Raw genomic sequence first — 27,838 nt, 5'->3', positions numbered from 1 at the left:
GATGGAGTTTGATGCTTCATACTTTGCAAGGAGTAAGAAGTCAGTCACCAGTTTTGTCCCTCGATTTTTTATAGCAAGCATTTCTAATAAACGGCTCATTTCTCAAATATATAGAGAACTGAGTCAAATTTATCAGAATAAAGTCATTCCCCAATTGATAAATGATCAAAAGATAATGAACAGGCAGTTTTCAGACAAAGAAACAAAAGCTCTCTATAGTCATGAAAAATGTTCCAAATTACTATTGATTAGAGAAATGCAAATTAAAATGACTCTTAGGTACCACTTCACAACTATCAGATTAGCTAATAAGACAACAAAGGGAAAACAATGAATGTTGGAGGGGATGTGGGAAAACTGGGTCACTAGTGTACTGTTGGTGGAGTTGTGAACTGCTCCAAATATTCTGGAGAGCAATTTGGAACTATGCCCAAAGGGCTATAAAATTATATATGCTTTGATCCAGCAATATTACTGCTAGATCTATATCCAAAAGAGATTTTTTTAAAAAGGAAAAGGATTTATTTGCACAAAAATATTTATATTAGCTCTTTTTTTGTGATGGCTAAGATTTGGAAATTGAGGGGATGCCTTTTAATTGGGGAATGACTGAATAAGTTGAGGTATACGATTGTGATTTAATATTATAGTGCTATAAGAAATGACAAGCAGGATGATTTCAGAAATACCTGGAAAGACTTACATGAACTGATGCAAAGTGAAGTGAACAGAACCAGGAGAACATTGTACACAGTAACAGCAATGTTGTACAGTGAAAAACTCTGAATGATTTATAGATATTCTCAACAATATAATAATCCAAAATAATCCCAAAGGACTCATGATAAAATATTCTATCCCTTCCTCCCTCCCTCCTTCCCTCCCTCCCTCCCTCCTCCACTCCTTCCTTCCTTCCTTCCTTCCTTCCTTCCTTCCTTCCTTCCTTCCTTCCTTCCTTCCTTCCTTCCTTCCTTCCTTCCTTCCTTCTTTCCTTCCTGTACAAAATGACTAATGTGAAAATGTTTTACATGATTGCACATGTCTAACCTGTATTCAACTGCTCACCATCTCAGGGAAGAGGAAGTGAGGGGAGAGACAGGGAGGGAGAGATATAATTTGAAACTCAAAATTTAAAAAAAAAAGCCAAATGTTAATTTTTAAACATATAATTGAGGGAAAATAAAAGACCAGTTGTGTCCTTCAGACCCTGTGGTTGGGTTATAGATGCATTGTGGACTGCACACTGTGTATGTAGGGGACTTTCAACAAGAAATGGGGTCACAGATCAGACCTGTAGCTGTGTACCATGTCCAGGAGTGGTAGCTGACCTGACTTGACTCTGTGAAAAGAAAAAGAAGCAGGTAAAAAAGTGAGCAATAGTTGTATGACTAACCCCTGAGCACAACCCATGCTGAAACTTATAGCTGGATGACCAGGACTAGGATTAAGACCAGGGGAGGTCTTGTTACTTTCTCACTTTCTTACCACATTTGGAAACTTGAGAAGCTCAGACTAAAAGGACAGAAATCAGACTTTATCATAGATCAGACCACTTAGGGCACACTGAAAGTTTGCAGTTTGTGAGATCCTTGGAGTACAAAACACTCAGTATCGAGAAAAAAGCAGCAACTATATTCACAAATAGATTTTAATAAATGTTCACATAATTCCAATATAAAATAAATTATTTTTAAAAATTAGAAAAGAAAAGATACTACCAAATTTATTTTCTGATACAAATATAGCTTTTATGCTTATACTGAGTGGAGGTGAAATGGAGAAAGGAAAACTAGACATGAGAGATTTTTTAACCTGAGGTTCATGAACTTATTTTACAATATTTAGACAAAAATATTTCAATTTAATTAATTTCTTTTCTAATTCTATGTATTTTTGCATCTAAAATAACCAAAGGAGTCTATAGATTTCAAAAGGAGTACATGACACAATATTGAATCAAAAATTTAAATAAAATATTAGTAAAGATGCTTCAGCAATATTTTAAAAGATTATATAAAAACTATGACCAACTTAAATTTATGTCAGAAATGCAATGTTACTTCAGTATTAAGGAGACTATAAACATAATAGACCTTATTTATAACAAGAATGACACAAATCATGTCAAATCAACAAGGTATGTTGACAAAATACTGGCAGTTGACATTGACAAAATACAATACTTATTTCTGTTAAAAAGAAAGGAAATAGGGAATAGGAAACAAATTATATTTTGTATAACATGGTAAGCATTATATACCTAAAACTAAGAACCAACATTTACACAATGAGGTAAACTAGAGGTTTTCCCAATAAAATTAGGGTAAAACAAGACTTTCTAGTGTCATCACTACCATTTGATATAGTGCTAGAAATAACATCTATAACAATAAGATAAGAAAAATAATTTGGGGGAATAAATATAGACAGAGAAGCAATAAAGCTATCATTTTCCCAGATGATTTGATAAGAGTCAAATAAAAATTAGTTGAAACAAATAACTTCAGTAGAGTTGCAGAGTTTAAAATAAATCCATGTATCATCAGCATGTCTGTGGATCATAAAAAAAACCCATTTGGAATAAATAGAAAGAGAAATTCTATTTGAAATGACTCTAGAATGTATAAAATACTTGGAAGACTACCTTTCCAAGATACACACAAGAGCACTACTATATAAATACAACTAGAAAACATTCTTTAGAAGAATACAGGTAGATTTAAATAATTAGATAAATATTAATTGCTCATTGGCAGGTCTCATCTATTATAGTAGTAAGGACAATGCTATCAAAATAAATTTACTTATTCAATGCCATACCAATCAAACTACCAAATGATTACTTTATAGAGCTAGAAAAACCAAAAACACTGAAATTCAAACAAATGAATAAAATGTCAAGAATCTCAGGGAAAATAATTGGGAAAAAACAATGAGAAGGGAGGAGGAATAGTATGACCGTATTTCAAAATATGCTGCAATCATCAAAAAAGTTTGATGCTGGTTAAAACGTTGAGAGAGTGATCACTGGAACAGATTAGGTACATTAATATATCAAATCAAGCAAACCTAGTAGACTGGTATTCAGTAAACCCAAAGACACTAGCTACTCAGGGAAGGAGTCACTATTTGACAAAACTGCTAGAAAAATTGTAAAGTGTTCTGAAAGAAATTACTTTCTTTATATACCTCATACCATATACTAAGATAAGGTCCAAATAGATATATGACAGCGATATAAAATTTTACATCATAAACAAATTGCAGGAGCAAGGAAGAAATTGCCTTTCCGATAGGTAGGCAGGAAGGAAACAAGTATTTATTGACTATCTACTATGTGGCAGGTACTGTGTAAATGCTTTACAAATATGATCTGACTTGATCCTCACAAAACCCAGAAATGTAAATGCTCTTATTTTTCATATTTTATAGCTAAGAAAACTGAGACAGATAGAATTTTAAGTGACTTGTGCAAGACCACATATGAGTCTGATGATAGATTTTAACTCCAGGCTCAACGTTCTATTCTCTGTATCTCCTAACTGCCTTTCTGCATCATGTAGCTGCCTCTTAGAAGAAGGGTTATACTTGTGAAAATTGTGTTTCACTTGTAATTGGACATATTTTAGTAGTAGAATAGGAATGTGGAGAAATTTTAGAAATGTTTTGCTAAAATGGTAAAATAAAATCTGGTTTAGAAACTAGAATGAAAAACAGTTTTACAACGGGAAAAAATTACTAGCAATATTCTCTCTAATTTAATTTATATTCATATGGCCATGCTCTGTGATTAATATGTGACTAATAAACTATTAGGGCTATACCTTCATGAATATTGTTTAGTACTATAATTAATTCATAGAAATGTAGAATCTTATAGGTGGAAGTTACCTTTAAAGATCATTTGTTCCAGGCTTCTAGGGATAAATTTAAAGTTCTGTTCTTTATTTAAAAAATTAACTGCATATGTGCAGGTTGAGGAAAATGTGTCCACATGACGATTCCTGTAAAAAATATCTGGGAAAATTAAAATGCTGCATTTTTATTTCACATCCCTTAGAATGACAAAATGACAAAGAGTTAAACTGGTAAATGTTATAAGGAATGTGGAAAGATAATACACACTAAGTCACTGTTGGTGGAACTGTCAATTATTCCAATTTGGAAATAGAATTAAAAAAAACCTCGTTCAACTGTACTTACCTTTTGATGAGTAATACCACTACTAGGCTTATTCTTGAATCAGTTTAAAAATAGAGAAACAAGTCCCATGTATATGAAAATATGTGTATCAGAATTTTTTTTCATAGTATTAGTAGCAAAGAACTGGAAATAGGACCAGTTGACCATGGATTGGGGAATGGTTGAACAAACTGTGCTATCTGAATATACTGGAATATAATTCTATTATGAGGAAGACAAATATAAAGAATTCATAGAAACATGAGAAGACTTTTATGAACTTATGAAGAGTGAAGTTGAACTAGGAGACCTATCTTTATCATGTCCACAATATGTAAAGGAAAATAGCTTTGAAAGATCTTCAAACACCAATCAATGCAGTGTCTAGTCATGAATTCAGAAGAATGGTAGTAAAGCATATCTTCTTCCCCTCAGCAGAGAGGGGTTAGACTAATAATGATACACGTTGAGACATGGAAAATGTGTTAATTTGTTTTACATCTCTTAGTTACAGAGGACTGTTCTATTTGTATGGGCACAGATGGGAATGAGAAATATGTTGAGAAGTGACAGTCCTTTTAAAAAGACTTTAAAAACTAAAACATTTAAAAATAAAAAAAAATGATAGGGGGTTTTATTGGACTGCAAACTCAGCATGTCAATAATATGCTATATATAGTGCCCCAAAAGTTGATGCAATGCTAGACCTACATTAACAGGAGAATGGTGACCAGAATGAAGGTGGCAATGGGACCATAGTTATGTCAAATATAGAACATTATATTCACATTGAGGCATCACATTTTAGGAAGGATGTTGATGAACTAGAATATATCCAAAGGAGAGTAAACAGAGTAGTGAAGGGATTGAAGATTCTGACACTTGAAGATTAGTTGAAGAAATCGGGGCTGTTTAACCTGAAGAAAAGACTTTGGGTGAGGGACATGAAAATGGTGTTGGAATATTCAAAAGATTGTTGTAGGTCTTTATTGCAGAAGTCACAAATAGAGATGGCCCTCCTGCTGTAGATCTGTTCATTTTGTGATTTGCAAAAAAGGCCCAAGGATACATTTTTGAAACTTAAGGCATTTGCTGAAAGATGATTTCATTTTTATTTCCCAAGCTTGTAGATAAGACAGAGATCATCTATAACAGACAAAAAAAGTATTTGAATAGAAAAATCTCATTGACAAATGAGAAGGGTATTTTCAAAGAATGTTGGGAAAAATGGAAGAAATTTCTTTGAGTGGGAATGTGTGTGTGTATATACTTAATAATACTAGTTTTGATAGTTGCATGTATAAAAATTTTAGCAGTAAACTAATGGAAGGAAATGAAATGAGATCTACAGATGTGTTGTGGTGGGGAAGATGAATTGTGACATAAGGCATAGGATAGAAAACTTAAGTTGGGTAAGAAATTTGAAAAAAAACTTTAAATTATGGAAGTGTGAAGATTATAAATTATTTTTTTCTAAAATCATGATAATCTGCGTTTTTATATCTTCAACATGATTATGAACTTTTTGAGGAGAGGGATCATAAAAGTTATTTTGTATTCCCACATACTTAACAAAGTTGTGCTTCATATTAGGCCTTTAATATATACACACAAACATACACGTTCATTTAATCTGATTTAATTTTCTGGCAAGAATATATGTGGATAAAACATTATACCAAGACATTAGTTATGTAAGTAGTTTTTAGTGAAATTACAATTAGAATTCTAAAGAACTCTAAAGAATTCTCGAAACTCTAAAGAAAGTGTGTGGATTTAGCTTCTGATTCAGGTCAGTCATAGATAGAAGGTAATATTTTAACCTATTCATTAATTCCGGCAAGGACCACACTTGTGACCACAATAGTCTGGCAAAGTGACTGTGAATTGAGTGTTGAATAACTCATTTTATTATTAAAGTCAGATGTGAATCTGTAGTTTTGCTACTAAAAGTTCTCCATATGTTATTGAACTTCTGTGTATGTCTGTTAGTGTTATAGACCAATTAGCAAATTCATTAATTAGAGTTCTGTTCACACATTTATTGTCAACTTTATTTGAGCTAAAAATCTGTTTTCCTTATATTGCTATCTTAGTAGAATATAATATTTGAATTTGCCAAATAATGTGCACATCTTATATAACCTGGCACATTTCCTTGACTAATATAATGGAAACAGCATTGTTTTGGAAGTCCCAAATGCAGTTTTGAATTCTCCCTCTGCCACTTCTACATCTTTGACCTTTGGCAGGTCACCTTATGTTTCAGAACTCCAGTTTCCTCATCTTTAAAAGGGAGGGATTAGATAGGTGGTTGTTGAATTGTTTTCCAGCTCAAAAACTCTTAACGTCTGATGAATTTTATATATTGACACTCACAAATAAAGGCATGTGTTCTTTGGCTAAGAAGTGATTGCCATTCAAAGTTCCTCTGGGGTTTCTGTGTCTATACTACTATATTGTAAGATTTTTTTTGAAGGGGGGAAGGCAAGGCAATTGGGGTTAAGTGACTTGTCCAAGGTCACACAGCTAGTAAGTGTATCAAGTGACTGAGAGCGGATTTGAACTCAGGTCCTCCTGACTCCAGGGCCGGTACTGTATTCACTGCACCACCTAGCTACCCCTATTGTAAGATTTTTGAGGTCAGGTTGTACTCCTTAAATGTTTTTATGCCCAAACTGCCTCAAAGGATGCTTTGCTGAGAGTAATAGATCAAACTCCTCGAAGTGATAGGAGTATTTGCTTTGTGTTCTTTGCTCTTCCAGACATTAGCCTAGCCCCTTTTGGGTCATCAAATGTCACACATTTTAAAATAAATGTTTCCATCTTATAGAGCAGTTAACTAAACTTGAAAATGTAGAACATTATTTTGTTGCCTATACTAATGTAGACAATAATATAATCTGTTCATGGATTTAAAATTATGGCATAGAAAATTCTTAAAAGTTATAATGTGATATCTTAGAAGATAAATTATAATTTAAGTGGAATAGAATGGAATTTTATATTGTAGACTCATAGAACACTTAAAAAATCCTGGTCCAGCCTTTTGCTGCAAAGGTACATTCACTTCTAGATGAGTTTTGAAATAGCCTTAAACCCCAAGAATTACTTTTATCCCCATACCTTATGAAAAAGGTTGTCACTAGAATCACAGAGTAAGGAAAACAAAACAAATTCAACCAAATCCAAAGTATATGTGTGTGTTTGGTTTTTTAAAATTCAATTTTAGTATATTTTCAAGTCAGGATTGTCTCCCACTTTCCTCTCCTCCTCCACTCATAGAGAAGGCAAGAAATATGAAACCTATTACATATATAAAATCATGCAAAACACATTTCTGCATAAGTTTTGTTTCCTCCCCTTCCATCCCCCCAAAAAACCAACAAGAAAAAGGAGGAAAAATATGCCCTAATCTTAGTCCATCTCAATTTGGAGCTGAATATGAATAGAATTTTTCATTATGAATCTTTTCAAATTGTGGTGGATCATTGTGTTGATCACATTCAATCTTTCACAGTTGATTATCTTTACAATATTGCTGTTACTATGTAGATTGTTCTTGCTTCACTTCATATCATTTCACATAGGTCCTCTTAGATTTTCCTGAAATCATCCTTGTGTGTTTGTGGAAATTGAGATGACAACTAACAATTTTTTTGTATTATAGTTTGTTTGTTTTTTGCTTTTTGGAGGGGGGAAGGTAGGGCAATTGGGGGTAAGTGACTTGTCCAAGGTCACACAATAAGTATTAAGTGTCTGAGGCCGGATTTGAACTCAGGTCCTCCTGACTCCAGGGCTGGTGCTCTATTTATTCACTGTGCCACCTAGCTGCCCTATAGTTTTTTTTAAAGCTTCATAAATGTAACTTTTTTTCTAACTCTACTTGGAATACCAGGCTACCATGATACTATCAAATGGTTTATTTTTTAATAGTTTAGTTTTTCTGACCTATCTCCTTAGGAGCCAATATAAGAAAGTAGCAATGATGTACTCAAGAATAATAGCTGGTTCGACATAGGAAGATCTTTTTGCCAAAGGCATATATAGCTTCTTGCTAAGTCTTTGATCTCTAAGTATGGTTTATACTTAAATAAAGAGTTTAATGTAATTTCATGGTCCTGATAGAGGTAAGTAAATTTTAAGGATGTAATTATAGCACAAAAACTTTTATGTGTGATATCATATACTTTATTACATTGTGTGTCCAGGTTATAATGTTATATTTCTCCATAGCTATCTGACTGCTTCTGTTTCTTTTGCTAATTCTTTATCCCTGCCGCTCTTACTAACCGTGGCTATCTTCCTAGGCTTTCTCCTGAGTCCCCTTTTCTTTTTCCACACACACACACACACACACACACACACACACACACACACACACACATATATGTATGTATAAACATATATATGATAATTCTCTCATGATGTATCCAGCTTCAGCCTTTTTCAGTTGTACTCCTATGTTACCAGTTGCCTTTTGGAGACCTTGAACTGGATATCATGGAACTGTTTCAAATTCAGCATGTTCAAAACAACTCATTATCTCTTTTTCCTTCCCCTTTCCCTCATTCCTTGCCAAACCTTTTCCTCTTTTTAACTTCCCTATTACTATCAAGGATTCTACTGTCCTCCAAGTCACCAAGACTCACAAAGTTGGTTTTGCCTTTACTAGTCACTTTCACTCACCCCATATATCCAGTATCTTGCCACTTCTTGTCTCTACTTTCACAACATTTCTACTCTACATCCCTTTCTCTCTTCTCATATGATCATAGCTCAGACTCTTATCACTTCTCTCCCAGTCTATTGCAATAGCCTTCCACTTGATCTCCCTGACTTTCCCCCACTCCAATACATCCTCCATTAAGTTGCCAGAGTGATTTTCCTGAAGCATATTTTAATCCATGTCACCCCTCTGCCCTTACTTAATAAACTTCAGTGGCTGCCCATAACCTCCCATATTAAATATGAAGTCATCTGTTTGGCATTTATAACTCCTTTGCACATTTCTATAGTACAAAATGTCTTTTTCATCCACTCTGATCTATCTTCACTGGCATTCTTGCTATTCCTGGTATATGCCACTCCTGTCTCCATGCCTTTGAATTGACTGTCCTCCATGCCTGAAATGCTTCATATCTTCAACTTTACTTTTTGGTTTCCATGACTTTTTCCATATCTCAGTTCATATTCCACCTTCTGCAGGAATTCTTTCCTGGTCCTTCTAGTTGTTCATGCCTTCTGATCTGAGTAGTCACTGGGCAAGTGACTTAACCTGAATTGTCCTGCCTTCCCCGCTCCAAAAATAATAAAAGGGGTGCTTAGATTACTCAAGGGGTGGGGAACCTGCAGCCTTGAGGTCATATGTGGCCCTCTAGGTCCTCAAGTGCAACTCTTTGACTGAATCCAAACTGTTTGGGCCACACTGGACTAAAGGACTTAAGGTCTTTCCTGCTTGAAATTTTATGTGAGGGGAATGGGGGGGAAAGGAGGGGAGAGAATTTTGAACTCAATAACTTGTGCAATTGAATATTGTAAACTAATAGTGAATAAATTTCTTAAAAAAGGAAATTTTATGTGTTCTCTTTATGTGCCAAATCAATAAAGATGATGATTATTAGTGTGTATGAACAACCACATGACTCAATCACTGCTTAAATGAAAATACTTTAGAAATAATTTTGACAGTAAATACTTTTCTAGTATTAAGTAATGTAACTTAGAAAATGATTACTTTTATTTCCTATCCCTAGAATGCACTGACCTCCTTATGGTGTAAATATTTACTTTCCATTTTAAATGGACTTAATATACTCATTTTGTATATATTATGCCTACAAGTATTGTTTTTGCAATATTGTTTGTTTCTATAGGGAAGGAAATTTCTTTGGAAATTCTCTCACAGAGTAGTTAGTTTAATATAAGGTTAAATTAAGGCCTCAAATGAATTTTTAGTTGAGGGTTATAATCAGTTTTTAGACTTTTTAAAAAGATGTACATTATTGATACAAGAAATATACTTAAATTCTAAAGGGCTCTTGCAATGTAAAGTTGGTTTAAAAATAATGAAATGGTGAAGAGATCTGAAACTTTAGAAGTTTCATTGATATTGAGGTAGTATGGTATAATGGCTAGAGAGCTGCCCAAACTAGGAAGGCCTAGGTTCAGATTCTACATCAGACATATACTAACTATGTTACCTCAAGCAAGTCACCTCTCAGTGCTCTAGGAATCTCTCCAAGACTATAAGTGACAGCAAAGGTACTCATCTACATTGGTAGAAAGTTTTCTCAACTGGGAGTTAGTTCTCTGTATCAATGAAATCACAGGTTCAGTACCTATACTCTGTTATTTGATTGATGCTGTTTTATGTCCAGTATCATCTATAGGAATGCACATGTCTGGAACCTCCAGATGTCTAGATGGTAGTGCCTATCAGTATTTGTGCTTTGTAGATGTACCCTTGAAAGCCCAGGATCATCCCTATATAATAGTAAGGCAATTGAATAATAGAAGACATTTGTTTGCATGTTGTTTCCCTCATAAGATTGCTACTGCTTTTTATCCTTTTTTTCTCAAAGAGGACCATGACTTCAAGGAGGCGATCCCATGACAAGCAAGTGAAATGGATTTAAGTGAGGGAGGACTATGCAAAGACACCGGCCTCACTTTCTTCCCTGGAGTCATATGAGTTCCTTGAGAGCAGCGACTGTTTTTGCCTTCTTTATATCCCCAGCGTTTACCAAGGAACCTGACATATATGTTCAGTCGTTTTGAGTTGTGTTTGAATGATCCCATTTGGGTTTTCTTGGCAAAGATACAGGAGTGGTTTGCCATTGCCTTCTCTGGCTTATTTTATGGATGAGAAAACTGAGGCAAACAGGATTAAGTGACTTGTCCTGGGTCACATAGTAAGAGTCTGAAATCAGATTTGAACTCAGGAAGAGGAGTCTTCCTGACTCCCGGCCCAGGGCTACATCCAGGGCACCATATATCTGCTTTACCTGATATATAGTAAGTGCTTAATAAATGCTTGTCAACTTGACTCTGCATGGTTACTTGCTAGAGAGTGGTAGAAGCTCTAGATTAGAGCCCAGTTCTCTAAAATTCCACTATGTCTTCTTTATTTCAATTTTTATGTCTATCTATATTTTGAATGTGTATCTTTATGTTGAAGGAAGGGCAAATAGTCATACTGAGCATTGCAAACTAACTATTGAATTGATTTCCCCTTTATTAAGACTTAAGGACATTCTTTCTCTGCCTTTCTTATTCTTATGCACAGTCTTTTCCTTTCTTAGTCACAGAATAATATACTTTGTATTCTCCCAACTGATCTGACTTCCTGAACCCTTTTTTCTCTTTTCTGGCAAATCCACTTTGTTGAGTGCAAGTCTTCTCAGCTTTGCTAAATGGCACATAGAGGAAGGCATCTTGTCCCAGACAATATACTAATACACTGACATTCCTTAAATGGGATATTCTTCCTTGACCCACAGAAAGAAAAACTTGACCATTTATAGGAGACAGAATTTGTGAAAGACTTTATATAGAAAGACAGGTTGAGCAAAGGATCTGTTTTAGTTCTAGCTGTAGTATGGATCTCTGTCTAAATCTTATCAGTAGAATTCCCTTATTTTTAACAACTACTTGTGTGACCCACATGACTCTTTAGTTTGCATTCCAAAGGAGGTCTAAACAAAAGAGACTACTCTAGTTGGACTGGCAAAGCCTCCATGTGGATTGAGTCTGGCTTGAAGCACCTGTCTTCAAGGGGCTATATTTTATTTCAGTAATGAAAGGAAATTTTATTTTAAAAAAATCAGTAACAGGTATTATAAAAAAGAAAAATTCTCAATGGCAAAGAGCTCCCAAATGATCATTCCCTAATGTCACAGGTTCTCAGGAAGGTTTGATTTATTAGAGATTCTATCATATATCATCTAGCTCTGGGACAGTGCAAGCAATTTTAGCAAAACTCACTTTGCTGCTTTTTGCTGATTAATATTTAGTCAAGTAGAGCTGCCATAGTGATGTCTACCACATTGCTGTCTGCTGGCAGAAAACCTGTCTATGGATGCTAGGTCTCCAAATATGGGTCTTTTCCTAGTTCATTCCTGTCTCCTAGTGTAGTAAAGCTTCAGAATCACAGAGTTTCAGTCATATAAAAGACCAGCATGAGGTTTTGTGATATAGGGGAAAGAGTATTGGATTGAAGTTAGAGGACCTTCACAGCTGATCTCTGTCTCTACCTTTATGATGTTCAGTAAGACTTGTTTCTGGGCTTCAGTTCCCTCATGGGTAAAGTGAGAGGTTCAATGACCTCTAAATTACTTTTGCATCTCAAAATCCACAATCCTTTGAACTCACAGATGATTTATTCTCCCCTATATTTGAATAAGAATATCCTGTATATCATACCTAACAAGTGGCCATCCAACCTTTGCTTGAACTCTTCCAGATTTGGGGGTCTCTCCTTGAGGACCTCATCAGCTCCCATGAGTTCAGCTATCATTTCTATGCAGATTACTTCAAAAATTATCATATTTAACCCCCACCTCTCTCCTGAGCTGTAGTCCTTCATATCTAATCGCCTGTTGTATAGCTCCACCTAAATGTTGTATGGGCAATTCAAACTCGATGTGTACTGAACTGAATGTATTGGTACACCTAATGCCTCATTTAATCATCCTAATAACCTGTTTCTTTTGAGGGCACCAACTTCTACTCATCCAGATTTACAAACTCAGAGCCATCACAGACTCTTCACTTTCACACATCCCACTTATATTCATTCAATTGCCAAATCTTGAGGTTTCTACTTGCACAATGTATCTGGTATCCTTCCCCTTCTCTCTACTTAGATGGCAATCACTTTAGTTCAGGCCCTCTCATCTAGTCTGTTGTATGGTTGAAAAATCATTGGTTTAGTACTTAATATATGCAATGCATTGTACTAAGTGATGGGAATACAAATAGAAAAATAACACAGCCCTTGATTTAGAGGAGGTCTGGTAGTGGAGATAAAACACATTGGAGGTTTCAGCTGCAAGTCAAATGGAAATGCCCCTGGTCATATGTAATGTACAGCAGTTAGATGCATCTTTTTTTTAAATGTTATTTCCATTGACAAAGCCATATTCATTGAATAATTTCATGGTGACAAGGACTTTGTAATAAATCTCCAAATTGATCCCTTGGTAGCCAATTTCTCCCCTTCTCAGTCCATCTTCCACAGAAGCCGTCAAACTGATTTTCCTAAAGCCCAGGTCTGACCGTTTCACTCTCCTGATCAAGAAGATTCACTGTTTCCCTATTGCCTGTAGAATAAAATATAAACTCTTACTTAGAATGCAAAGCCTTTTACAATATAGTTTGTAATAATCCAGATTATCTTTTCAGACTGATTATACTTTATTTCCCCTCACATACACAACATTCCAATAAATGTATTTTCATTTCACCTATACATTATATACTACCTAGCTGCTTTCAAGGTGCAGTTCAAATACTGCCTCCTTTAAGTTTTTTTTCCAGTCATTTTTCAATTGTATCCAACTCTTTGTGATCCATTTGGGATTTTCTTGGCAAATATATTCGAGTGGTTTGCCATTTCTTTCTCTGACTCACTTCACGTATGGGGAAACTGAGGCAAATAGGGTTAAGTGATTTGCCCATGGTTATATAGCTAGTAAGTTTCTGAGGACAGATTTGAACTCAAGTCCTTCTAACTCCAGGGTCAGTGCCACCTAGCTGCCCTATCTCCTTGAAGAGACCTTGCATAATTTCTCTTAGTACCTCCTCTGATGAATTACTTGGAATGTATTTTCAATTTTTCTGTCTGCATGTATTCCTGCAGTAAAGAGACAGTCCCTTCCCTTCCCTCCCCTCCCACTCTCCCCCCATTGCATCTAGCCCTACTCTCTAGGATCAAGTAAAACAAGTTTGCCCCCTGCCCCAATATAACAGTTCTTCATAAATTTAAAGGCAACCGCCATTTCACTCCTTAATCTTCTCTTCTCCATACTGTCTTGTAGGTATACTGCTTGGTATTTATAGGAAGCATTAGGACCTGGCCACATGCTTGCTTTTGGTAGTAATTAGCTCTTTCAGCAGTCTCCATTCCTTACTAAGTTACAAAGTGAAGATCTTTTGAGACTATTTCATCTGATTACAACTCGATCATCTTTTTTTTTGGTTGCCCAGGTGTGATGCCTGCAGCAACGAGGCGCCGCATGAGCGGGAGAGTATGATATGAAAAGACACGAGCCAGGCAGGATCTGTCCAAGCAGTCTGTTTATTTGTCTGAGGGTCAAGGTTTATATACTAAGTGCTAGCATAACTTCCTTGTACTTTGTTTCCTTGTGCATATGCAGTGTGGGGTCAGTTCTCAGTCATCACATTGTGTACTCTTGCAAGTCATGGGAGGATGGTGAACTATATCTTGAGAAACAATGTAGTCCTCATGGGAAGCAGAATCTAGGGAAAACCTGGCCCAGGCTCTTCCCATGCCTGGACTGTCTCAATACTGGCCCTCTACACAGGTGGAGATAGGATTCCCTCTTGTGATCCAATTTGCAGTGGTTTTTGAAAGAATAATCACATGGTAACATATAGTTATTAATATATTCCTACTACTTCATTGGGTAGCTAAGAGGTGCAGTGGAGAGAGGTCCTGGAGTCAAGAAGACTAATATTCCTGAGTCCAAATCTAACCTCAGACATTAATCAGCTATGTAACCCTGGACAAGTCACTTAGTCCTGGTTGCCTCAGTTTCTTCATCTGTAAAATGACCTGGCAAAGGAGATGGCAAACCACTCCAATATCTTTGCCAAAAATACCCTAAATGGGTCACCAAAAGTAGACATGACTGAAATGAATGAACAATACTTCATTATGTTGAAGCTTTATGATTTGATCACTGTAAATACTTTCTCTACTAACAGAATCCACAGTTTTGTTATGGCCTTAAAAGTCTTTATTAATTGTGGCAAAAATTCATTACCATTTGGCCAAATTTGGCGATGAACTTCTCCCAACTCTGCTAGGCTGCTATTCAGGCAACAGATAGGCAAGTTATATTTGGGTCCACACTTGATTTTTTTCTAGAGCTCACACTCTATTAGCAATAATATTCAAGATTCTTCAAGAGACTTCAGATATGGATTTGAACAAAGACTTCAATATGGATTAGGTTCAACTTTTTCGCTTCAAAATACTTTTTTTAGAAGAGTGAAATAAATTTTAGTTGGCAATGATTGGGGGGGGGGTTTACATTGCAGTCATTATGGACACAACAGGCCACTGGAGGGGGAAGTCAGTGGATATTGTAAATGAGGCTAAAGCTTCATTTCAATAATATGATTTATCTGTGTGTGCTGTTTAAGAAAATATATGTGTGAGTATATAGTTGGCATTTTATTAAGCTTGAAGTATTTCTGAAGTACAAACATCTTTGGGGCCATTTAATGGCTTGACATTTGTAGATGTGAATTTTTTATGCCTCTTATTTTAGTCCTATCACTTTTTAAAAATATGATTAAAATAAATCTGAATATCTCTTAATTGCCTTCTAATTGCATTGATAGATATTAATGTGAATAGGATTAAATGCTAACAGCTTGGGTAGAGTACTGTATTGACATGAGAAAATAAGACAGATGTAACCATGGTATCAATTAATGTGCATTTGAGTCTTTTTTAAAAAATCATAAATCAAGACAATTTTAGAAGTTTAAATGTTGATTAGGGTGACTGACATGATAAATGTTAATCAGTCAGGAATTATTTTCTGTCCATCTCAGTGGTAATCAGCATTGAGATTTTTCTTAGTCTTTTTCTAAGTTAAATGTTTTTTTTTTTCACAGAGTTCTGAGTGAGACAAAAGTATAAATATAAATTTATATTCTTTGTATTTTCTAACCAGTATTTGGGATTGGGTGACTCTTTTGAGGAGGCTAGGAAACAGAAAACTTTTAACTGCACTACCAGGAAAGAAAAGCAATCTTTGTGTTTTAGAAAATAATATATTTGGGCAGGATTTTATACCAATTTATTATGTTTAGGATATTTTAAGTGCCAGAATTAATTTTGAATTATATAAAATTAGGATCAGATTTTAAACTTTAAGTAGTAATTGGAACATGTATATGTTTCAGAGGATCTAAACATGTATTGTGCTAAGTCTTCTATCTAGTAGACAAAAGAAGAAACTTGGATTCTGAAATCTTAAGTGACTTGCCTAATGCCATATCATGTGTGGGTGGTAGAACTAGGAAGAAAATTTTCAGTGTCGGCCATATGTTTGGAAGAGCACTTGTTTTTTTGTTCTGTATTTTCTAACCTTCAAGATGGAAAGATACTGCTGGTAAATTTCAAAGGATGCTAGGATGATATATTTAGAGTTGGAAGGACATGTAAGGTCATCTAATCCAATCCTCATGTTTTACAGCAGTGGAAATTGAGGCCAGAGAGATTATATAACTTTTAAGAGTCTAACAGGAAATGATAGAGCTGGGAATTGAGCCCAAATCCTCTGTCTCCACATTGAATGCTCTTTCCTTAGCATATCCTGGCATGTATGATTAAATTCAAGTCTACAAGCTATTCATTGAGTGTGTGAGTTCAGATATTTTAGGGATATATCTTCGTTATGATGTGGAAGCAACTCAGGATTCTTGAAGTCTGTATCTACAGATTGCCTTACTATGATGAAGACCTTTGAGTAAAGCAGTAGACTGTGTCTGCTTTCTGGAGAGTAGCTTAGTTGAGAAGTTTGTCACCAGTAGACTTACCACTTGGTGACCAATTTTTTGGGCTTGGCAACTCCTAAAATGTAGAAAAATATAAAATAATCTCTAGTCCTGTGAGGCTCCTTTCTTCATCTGTAGATGGAGATGGTGGACTTGTTAAAGGGATACTTAGAATCATAATTTTTAAATCATTTATAAATATTATTGTTGGTACTCTAAATATAGTACCATTGTCCACTGAACAGCCAGTGTGTACACTACCAAAGAAAATGAATCATATTAATCTTAATTCTTAAGAGTGGTGACCAGAACCAGGCCATCATGATACTTCCTGGATATTTCTAAAACTTGCTGCTATCTGTGTTTTCTCCTTCTCCCATGTGTTGTCCTTTACCATTAGGATATAAGCACATTGAGGTCAGAGATTATTTTGCTTGTTTATATTTATGGTGTATTGTGAAGGCTAAATAAATACTTTTTCAGTTATTCGGTAGAATAAAGGAGTTGGAAGAGTAATTAGGTTTTTTGTGTCTCCAAAGACAATACAAAACATCATTTCATGTTGTATTACAGAGTAATGATAAGTATTGCTGAAAGCACTACCATTATTAACTACTTTTATTTGTTGATAAAATGTTCTAGAGATGTTAGATGAAATGTTAGAGAAATTCCATGAAGAATTCAATATGATTTTTCAAATTAAATTATCTTATGGTTTGATACTTGGCAACCTTAATGCAAAAGTTGGCATGGGTAAGGATGGGAAAAATTTTTTGGAAAATAAGGTTCTATGATTGAGGAATTATGCCACAAAATGGTAGACCACACAGATGTCTTACACTTAAACATAATCAGTGCTTTTTAAAAAATTTTTGTTTTTTTGCTTTTTGGAGGGGAGAGGGCAGGGCATTTGGGGTTAAGTGACTTGCACAAGGTCACACGGCTAGTAAGTGTTAAGTGTCTGAGGCTGGATTTGAACTCATGTTCTCCTGACTCCAGATCCGGTGCTCTATTCACTGTGCCATCTAGCAGCCCCTATCAATGCTTTTTTTTAAAGAAAAGAATTAGAAGGGTAGAGACAAGATAACAGATTAGAGGTACCAACCCAGTTGAATTCTCCCAATATCCCTTCTAAACAACTTTAAAATAACTCCTGAAATTAAATTTGTATTAGCAGAACCAATAAAATGTCAGAATGAAATATTTTTTCCAGCTTAAGACAATTTACAGGGTTGGAGGAGAGTTCTGTGACACTGGGGTAGGGGGAGCCTGAAGAGTGCTTGACTGTAGCATGAATGGGACCTTGGAGGTGGTAGTGACAGCAGCAGTAGCAGCTTTGGGAGCTCTCAGCCTAGAAATAATAAAAGGGATCAGACAACTGGTTAAAAAGAGGTTACAGTCTAAACTTTTCTGGGACTGGGTGTAGTTGACACTGATTGGCAACTCTTTTACCTATATGTAGTTTTGGGTCAAAGTTTCAGGACAGAGAGGAGCACTTGTGTTCTGTCACAAGGGAACAGAGACCCTGGTTGTAGTTTCAAGGCAGAAAGGAGTAATAGTGCTTGAAGTTATGGGAGACCAGGGGACCAACCTGGTCACAGTTCCAGGGCCAAGAAGAGTGTTAGCATTTGCTGCTACAGGGGAGCAGGGCCCTTCCTGGGTAAAGACTAGAGCTTAGGCCAAGAGAGTAGTGACTACCCCTCTCCCTGGATCACACCACCATGGAAACACCAAAAACTTGTACACCCTAGATATTAGCTCTGAAAATAGCAGCATGAAAAAGACTAAAACTTGTAACAGTGCCACCTCATCCCCAGGTGAGCAGATCCCAGCTTTCACATAAAGTTGAAAGTTAAGAACAGACTGAAAAAATGAGCAAACCACCCATCCACAGACACACACCAACCCAAAAGAACTTGGCCATAAAAAAGCTACCATTGTGGCAGGGAAGACCAAGACACGAACTCAGAAGAAGATAGCAATGTGAAAACAGCTACAAGAAAGCAGCGTAAAAGAAAAATGATAATTGGACTCAAGCCAAATGAGAATTCCTGGAAGAGTTAAAGAAAGAGATAAGAGTGGTGGAGGAAAAATTGGGAAAAGAAACAAAAGTGATGGAAAACAATTATAAAAAGAGAATTAATAGCTTGGTAAGAGAGACAAAAATACTGAAGAAAATGACACCTTAAAAATAGTATTTACTTAATGGCAAGAGAGGCACAAAAATTAATGGAAGAAAAGAACTCCTAAAAATCAAAATTAGTCAGATGGAATAGAGGTACAAAAGCTCACTGAAGAAAATAATTCCATAAAATTAGAATTGGGCAAGTAGAAGCTAATGACTCCATGAAACATCAAGAAACAATAAAACAAAGTCAAAAGAATGAAAAAAGAAGAGAACCGGGAATTTCTCATAGGAAAATCAACTGACCTGGAAAACAGATTGAGGAGAGATAATTTAAGAATTATTGGACTATCTTAAAGCCATAATGAAAAAAGAGCCTTAAAAATTTTCAAGAAATTATTAAGAAAACTGCCCCAATATCCTAGAACCAGAGAGTAAAATAGAAATGGAAAGAATCCACCAGTTGCCTCCTAAAAGAGATCCCAAAATGAAAACTCCCAGGAATATTATAGCCAAATTCTAGAGCTCCCATATCAAGGAGAAAATATTGCAAGCAGCCGTAAAGAAACAATTCAAATATCATAGAGCCATAGTCTGAATTACACAAGATTTAGCAGTTTCCACATTAAAGGAGTAGAGGTCTTGGAATGATATTCCAGAGGGCAAAGATCTTGAATTACAACCAAGAATCATCTACCCAGGAGAACTGAGTATGATTCTTTAGGGGGCAAATGGATATTTAATGAAAGAAAGGACTCTTAATCATTCCTGATGAAAAGATCAGAGCTAAATAGAAAATCTGACATTCAAGCATAAGAATCAAGAGAAGAATGAAAAAGGAAAATGTGAAAGATCAATCATAAGGGACTCAATAAAGTTAAGCTGCTTACTTTCCTTTATATGAAGATGATATGTGTAACTCCTAAGAACTTCATCATTATTAGGATAGTTAAAAGGAGTCTACGTAGATAGAAGGCGTGAGTACATGTTGATTATATTGGGATGATTTAAAAAAGATGAAGGGATGAGAAAGAGATATGCACTGGGAGGAGGGGGAAGGGAGATATAGAATGGGGACATTTTTTTCCACATAAAAGTGGCTTGTAAGGAAGTGCTTTTAGAGTGTAGGGAAAAATGGGAAGAGTGGTGGAAAATGCTTGAACCTCACTCTCATCAGAATTGGTTCAAAAAGGGAAGAACACACACACACACACACACACACACACACACACACTCAGTCTACCCAATAGTGAAATAGGAGGATAAGGGAAGGTAGCACTATTCACAGCACCAACAGTCACTATAAATATACCAGCATACTGCTTGATCACAAAATATAACAGACTCTCCATAGATAAGACAGAAGAAAAACATTTATTCAGACACCAGAAAACTGAATACTAAAACCAGTAAGCTGATTCCAACATAGTAGCAAAAAAGTAAATAAGCCATTACAGCTACAACATCCTTTAGCCTTCCCACAAACCATTATTTACTCACAAGCCCGTCTCCCTTGGATATGTCCTCTCTTCCCACTGTGTATAGCTGCTCTGGCTCACACCTTCCTGTGGGCTCTGCTCCACCTGGAAGCAAATTCCTTCCACCACAGGCTCCATGTAATTATATTCAGCTTATTAGGGGATGGATATATCTTCAAAGTAGGGAAAGTATTCAAATTCCCTTAGGCTTATTAAGTGGCAAGGGAGATCTTCAAATTCCCATTACTATTACAGGGGACAAGAGATATTGGGAGGGATAAAAGAGAATGTGGGTTAAGGTAGGCAGCAGCAAGAAACAAAAGAGATTTTTGAGGAGTGACAGGTTAAAAAGAGACAGAGAAGTAGAAACAGAAAGGAAGGAAAAGTACAATAATCCTAAGTATGAATGTGAGGAGCTCACTCATAAAATGGAAGAGGACAGCAGAATGGATTAGAAACTACAGTCCAACAGTATGTTTACAGAGACACATTTGAAACAGGAAGACACATGGAGTTAAAGTAAAAGGCTTTGAGTAGAATCTGTTATGTTTCAGCTGAAGTAAAAAAAAAGGCAGAGGTAGAAATGATCTCAGACAAAGCAAAAACAGAAAATAAATATAATTAAAAGAGATAATATGGGAAACTACAATTTGGTTGTGTTTGCTTTCTGCTATAAAGTACCACAGGCAATGAAGTAATATAATTTTTATAGCAATTTTCTCTGATAAATATCTCATTTACAAAATATATAGAAAGCTGAGCCAAATTTATAAAAATTATGTCATTCCCCAATTGAAAAATAATCAAAGGACAGAAATAGACAGTTCTCCAAAGAACTCAAAACTATCTATTGTCACATGAAAAGATGCCTTAAATTACTATTGTTTAGAGAATGAAAATTAACTCTGAAGTACCACTTTGCAACTATCAGAAATAATAAATGCTGGAAATGAAGGAAAATAGGTACACTAATAAATTGTTGATGGAGTGGTGAACTGGTTCAACCATTCTGAAGAACAATTTGGAACTATGCCCAGAGCTCTATAAAAGTGTGAATACCTGTTGACCCAGTAATACCACTACTGGATCTTTACCCCATAGAGATAAAAGGAAATGGAAAAGGACCTATATGTATAAAAATAATTCAAGTAGCCCTTTTGGTGGTGGCAAAGAATTGGACATTGAGGGGATACTTATCTTTGACAGAATGGCTGAACAAGTTTTGGCATATGATTGTGATGGAGTACAATAGTGCTATTAGGAATAATGAGCCAGATAATTTCAGGAAAAAAACAAACATGGCAAGACCCATATGAACTGATGCACTGTGAAGTGAAAAGGACTGACATATCATTGGGAACTGTATAGCTGTGTTGCAATGCTGCTCAACCATGAAAGATTTGGTTACTCTGATCAATAGAGTGATCTAAGATCCAAAGAACTGATGATGAAAAAATACTGTCCACATCCAGAGAATGAACTGACAAAATCTTAGTGCAGCTGAAGTATGTTTCTCACTTTCTAGATTTTTTTCTAATATGGCTAATATAGAAATGTTTCACATTATTTCACACATATACTTGATATAATTTTGCTTGTCTTATCTGTGAGTGGAGGAGGTCAGGGAGTGAGAGAATTTGGAACTCAAAATTGAAAAAGAAAAGAATGTTTAGATAGATAATAAAATTTTTAGGGGCAGTTAGGTGGTGCAGTGAATACAGCACCAGCCCTGGAGTCAGGAGAACCTGATTTCAAATCTGGTCTCAGACACTTAGCACAAAAACTAGCCATGTGACCTTGGGCAAGTCACTTAACCCCAATTGCCCTCCAAAAAGCAAAAAAATAAAATAAAAATTTTTATAAAAGAAAAAAAAGACTCAGAAGACAATGGACATTGTAAGCTCCAGATAACATCAATCAGGAGCATTTATTAAGTAGCTTCTATGTTCCAGGAACTATGCTAATTACTGGATATATGAAGATAAAACTGAAACAGTCCCTTCCCTCAAGGAATTTACATTCTACAGGAGGAGACAACATTTATCCAAATAAGTTTTTGTGAGACATGTACAAAAAAAAAAAAAAACCAAAGTGCTGGGGAAAAAATTAAGGGTAGGAGGAGAGAGAGCAAATGAAAGAATTAGGAAAGGTTTCATATCACTTAAGCAGAGTTTTCGAGGAAGTACAGAATTTTGAGAGGCAGACGTGAAGTGGGAGTGCTTTTTAAGAATGTGGAATAGCTAGTTAAAAAGTATGAAGATGGGAGAGAGAGTATTGTCAGTGAGGAATCCAAGGAAAGCTCACTAGACTATAATTTGAAGACTATTTTCTGGGAAAAAATGGAAAACATTTACCTTTCTCTAACCTTGTGGTTCCATTACCTTTTAGACAACATCGACAGTGGCTCCGTAATCACATCATTCAGTACCTGAAGCTATGACTCACCTGGCCAGGTGACACAAATTCATCAAGAGCAATTAGGTGCCCTTCTTATGGTCTCCTTTCTTACCTTCGATGGCAACTCTCTGTTAGTCATTTTTGTACTTTCATTTCCTCTGCAAAGTCATTGTTATTGATAGAACAGAATCAAAACGAGAAGTCGGTCAGTCATATAGTAACTCCCATAATACAAGGCACTGTGCCAAGGGCTGCAATTAAGTAACTCCATCTCGTCTCTTGGCAGTTATTATTATCCCATCACCCCAAGTCAAGGTCCTGTCCTTTCTGTGATCCTCCCTTTTAAGAAGCCCCATTTTGTTCTCCTTAGCGTCCTTCATCAGCCTAATTCATCATGAGCTTTAGTACTTCTAACTATTTTTGCAGGACTATGGTACACTCTTAAATTAATCTTTTGTTACCTGCCTTTTCTTCTATGTTTTGGACTTTAAAAAAAATCTAATTTGTGGGAGAGTGGAAAGATGATGGTGTGTTAGGATCTAGAAGAGTTCAAATCACTCCAATAAAATTCTAAAAATATACCAGAAAGTTCATTGATAATGAATCCAAAGAGAAAGAACTATAAATTCCTCCAGTCAGGCTAGGTCTACACAGAACCAACCACCTTTTGGAATCTTATGGAAGCTCTGAGAACAGATAAGCCAGTGTGCATGCAGTGAGAACAGAGGGTAGAAGACAGAGGTAAAACATTGCTTGAATTACAGAGGAAGACAGGTTTGGACCAGTGCCTAGGCCCAGGAAGCACAGGGTCCAGTTAGCTGCACATCCCAAAGAACAGCAGGATGCAGGGTCAGACTAGCAACTAGGCAGCCCAGTATCCATGCAGTTCCACCTGAGGGACAGCAAGGTTCACTGGAGGAGAAAAGACCATGTAAATATTTTGGAAGCAGAGCAGCTATAGTCTTGCAGGTGCCCTGCTACCAGCACAAAGAGGTGGTCAATGTCTGTTAGATTTATAGCAAGAGACCAAGGCAATCCTAGATTTGGGACTGTGCAAGGAGGAGGCAAGGACTAAACTTAAACTGAGTCAGAAGATTGAGCCCAAACCCAGGAATTTCTTCAGAAAATCAGGTCCAGTCTTAGCCACAGCATCCTGAACCAAGCAAGGCCTACCCACACCATCCAAGAATATGGGGGGGGGGTAGGGAAAAGATATGGCAGAGTCTGACCAAAACTCACTGCAGAATACAATAAAGTAATACTGTGGACTGAAAGGAGACTAAGAAGTAAAACCTGCAAGAAGAGAGTAACTCTGCAAAACTTCCAAGTAGAAAATAATGTCTTGTCTACAAGGACTACAGGAGTGCTTCAAAGAAATGAAGCAAGAGATACAAAATTTAATGTTAAATGAAATCAGAGCTAGGGAAGAAAGAATGGCAGGAGAATTAATAGTGTAGAACAAATCATGGTTATCTCTACCCAAGAATTAATCTCCCTGAAAATTAGACTGAGCCAAACAAAAAGCAGTGACTGTATGAGATAAAAGATATTAAAACAAAAAGAAAGGATTGGAAAAAATAATCAGATGTAATGTATAGTCCATCAAAAACACGTGATCCAGAAAACAGGTCAAGGAGAGAGAATCTAAGAATCACTAAATTGCCTGAAAATCATGACCAAAAAGGCCTGGGTATCATAATCAAGAAATCACAATTGAAAGCTGACCAAATCTCTTAGAACCAGATGGCAGTGAAAATAAGATTGAACCCATCAGTCATCTCCCAAAGGGTATCCCCAAATGAAAACTCTCTGAAACATTATAGTCAAAATTCAGAACTTCTAGTTTTAATAAAAAAGTACTATGAGTACCCAGAAGGAGAGAGTTAAGGAGCCTCAGTCAGGACCATAAAAGTCTTGGTAGCTGGCACTTTTGCAAAGGAGAGGGCAGAAAATTTGGAATACAATATTCCAACAGGGAAAAAATAAAGGCTTATAACCAAGAATAACCTATAAGGCAAAGTAATAAATTCTTACAGGGAGAAAAATGATCCTTCAGTAAAATAGGGAACTTCAAAGCATTACTAATGGAGATGGCTAGAACTGAGTAGAAACTTTGAACACCAGCACTTTAAAGGGAAATGTAGAAAGGTAATTATATCTGAACAATTGGAAGGGCCCATATTATGGTACTTTGTTTACTTTCTAAGAAGGCAAAAAGAAACAAGTATCCTTTCAGAATTCTGTCTTCAGGGGTTATGGAAAAAGTTAAAGGCAGCAGAGGGTCTTGGGTATGACAGTTTTGTTCTGTTTTGATGGTGTTTGGAGAAGAGGAAAGTGGGAGGGAAAGATGAATTTTGTAGGGAAGAAAGGAGGAAGAAGGGAAGGGCACTTATTTCCTATAATAGAAGTACATGCATTAGTATATAGTATACACACATGGGAGAAGGAATTAGAAGCAGGAGTAGGGGACTTGCAGCCTTTGAGGCTGCATGTAGCCTTCTTGGTCTTCAAGTGCAGCCCTTTGATTGAATCCAAACCACAAAACAAATCCCCTTAATAAAAGGATTTGTTCTGTAAAACTTGGACTCAGTCAAAAGGCCACATCCAAGGACCTAGAAGGCCATATGTTGCTTCGAAGGCTGCAGGCACCCCACCCCAACTGTAACTGGCATTTTTTGAAGTCACTTTCCATCTGAACCTAGCAAAGAAAGGTTAAAAGCCATTGAATTGATAAATAAAACTAGAAATCTTTTTTTAGGGGGTGAACCTTATAAAACCTTATATAGTTAGCTACACTGATTTTAAAAAGAGAGAAGAAAGCTAAACTGTATAAAAAATGAACAAGGAAAACTCAATTGAAAATGAAATAAAAGTAACCAGCAGAAACTATTTTGCTCAATTTTATATCAACAAAACTATTAAATTAGATGAAATGGATGAATATTTATAAAAATACAAAATACCGAGATGAACAAAACAAGAAATAATTTATTTAAATGACTTAGTATTACAAAAAAGAAATTGAGCAAGCCGTTAATGAACTCCTAAAGAAAAAAACCTCAGGGCCAGATTGAGTTATAATTTACACATTCAAAGAACAATTAACTCCTCTGTTACATAATTGTTCCTATCCTGTTCCATTTGAATAAGTTGGACTTACTCAGAGCTATATTTCAGTCATGGATTTATTCTCATAAAGTCTCAATGATACCCTTAGGGTCAATTTTGCTAACCTTCTCTCTCCCTCAACCACAATCCCACCCTCCGCCAAAGTTAGAACCTCCTCTTATTTGTGGCTCAAACTCTGAGTATTTTCTGTGAATTTTGAATTTTTTGTCTGACGAACTGCATATCTTTGTTGCTGTTCTTCGTCATACTTACTCTCGACAGCAATAGTATCAAATTCAAATGGAAATAGGGGCCAAGAATCCCTATAAGGTGCATCTTGACTTAGAAAACCACACATTCACATTATCTAGATTTTATTTTATTTTTATCTCATTAAACATTTTTCAATTACATTTTGATGTGGTGTAGTAACTATGTCAGTTTTGGCCATTCCCCTGTGCTTTTTAGTTTTAATAAGCCTTTTGATTAGATTCATCAGACAATTGACAAATTCTTGTCACCTATTGTGGGTTATGATACATTTCTGGACAGAAATTTCATATTCCTATATTAAAAGTTATAGTGCAAACGCCAAATCCCATTGTTAGACTCTATTTCCCTAATTGACTATTTACTTTACAAATTAAATTTTCTTTTTTTTTCATTTCTTACCTTCATTAAACAACGTGAGGAAAACACAGCCTATACTCCTATGGCCTACGGTTTCTTATGCAAGAGTTCATAACTGTGGGCAATAGTTTTAAGGTGCTTTCTTGTAGTGCTATTTGTATCCCTGTGAATCTTAAGAATTTTGTGGTAGTTGTGATTTTTCTAAGCTCTTTTAAAGATATGTTTCAGGAAGATTTCTTTAATTTTGTTATCACGTTGACAGAGTAGTCAACTTCTACTGCTAATATCTTCTTCTACTCCCAGTGAGTTGAAAAATATGCCCTGCCCTTTGCAAAGAATAGATCTTGAACTTTCTCTGGGACTCCCACTGAAGTCTCTAAATTTCATTTTATTACTCCACTGGATACTTCTCATCACCCATTTGTTCCAAATTCAGAGATTTGAACCTGACTCCTTTTTGATTTACTGAGTGTAAGGTCTCACTTATGAATACTTTGAGGATTGCCTTTTGGTTTAGGATTATATTAAATAATATTCTCTGCTATAGAAATCTGGGGATATTTTATTAATGGAATAGAAAGTAGTTGCATAAAAGCCTCCCCTATTGACTAGTGAAATTGTTATTGAAAATAATGAAGAAATTCAATTAAAAAATTAAAATTAAATTAAGAATTAAAGAAATTAAATTTAAAAAGTTTAGCATCCAGATGCTTTAGTATGACACTTGAGAGCTTCTGTAACTTGGCCCCATTACTTTACAGCACTGTCTTTTGTACCCTATACACTATCACATTTATCATTTCTCCTATGAAACCTTTCTTGATCTCAATCAATAAGCAAACCTGTATTAAGCACCTGTAATCTGTGAGGGGCTCTGCTAGACTGAAGATAGAAAGGCAGAAATTAAAGCCCTTGCTCTCAAGGAACTTAGAAATCAGGTGATTTTCCCCCCTCATTTGACTCTATAATCACACTTTATTCCTTTCCCTCCACAAATTATTTTCTACATGTTTTGTATATACTAATCTATACACATCTTACCTCTAAACTTCTTGAAAGCAGGTACTGTTTCATCATTGTCTTTAATTCTTTAGTATTTAGCAGAGTGTCTGACAAATAGTAGGTGCTTAAATGATTATATCTCTTTTGTGGCACTTATATT

At 35.7% G+C, this 27,838-nt stretch overlaps 1 protein-coding gene and 1 pseudogene across 2 annotated transcripts in view; one reads left to right on the top strand and one right to left on the bottom strand.

The window, feature by feature from the left end:
- The window catches only part of ENTREP2 (endosomal transmembrane epsin interactor 2), a 587,469-nt gene that overhangs the window by 77,430 nt on the left and 482,201 nt on the right, over positions 1 to 27,838 (top strand). The window lies entirely within an intron of this gene.
- Positions 1 to 27,838, bottom strand: part of LOC138168711 (LYR motif-containing protein 1-like) — a 98,922-nt pseudogene that overhangs the window by 7,420 nt on the left and 63,664 nt on the right.

Source organism: Petaurus breviceps, unplaced genomic scaffold, assembly GCF_028583685.1.
Source record: "Petaurus breviceps papuanus isolate PSGF00001 unplaced genomic scaffold, PetGlider_PUasm1.0 37, whole genome shotgun sequence".
Lineage (NCBI taxonomy): Eukaryota > Metazoa > Chordata > Mammalia > Diprotodontia > Petauridae > Petaurus > Petaurus breviceps.
This window is presented reverse-complemented; position numbering and strand designations above follow the sequence as displayed.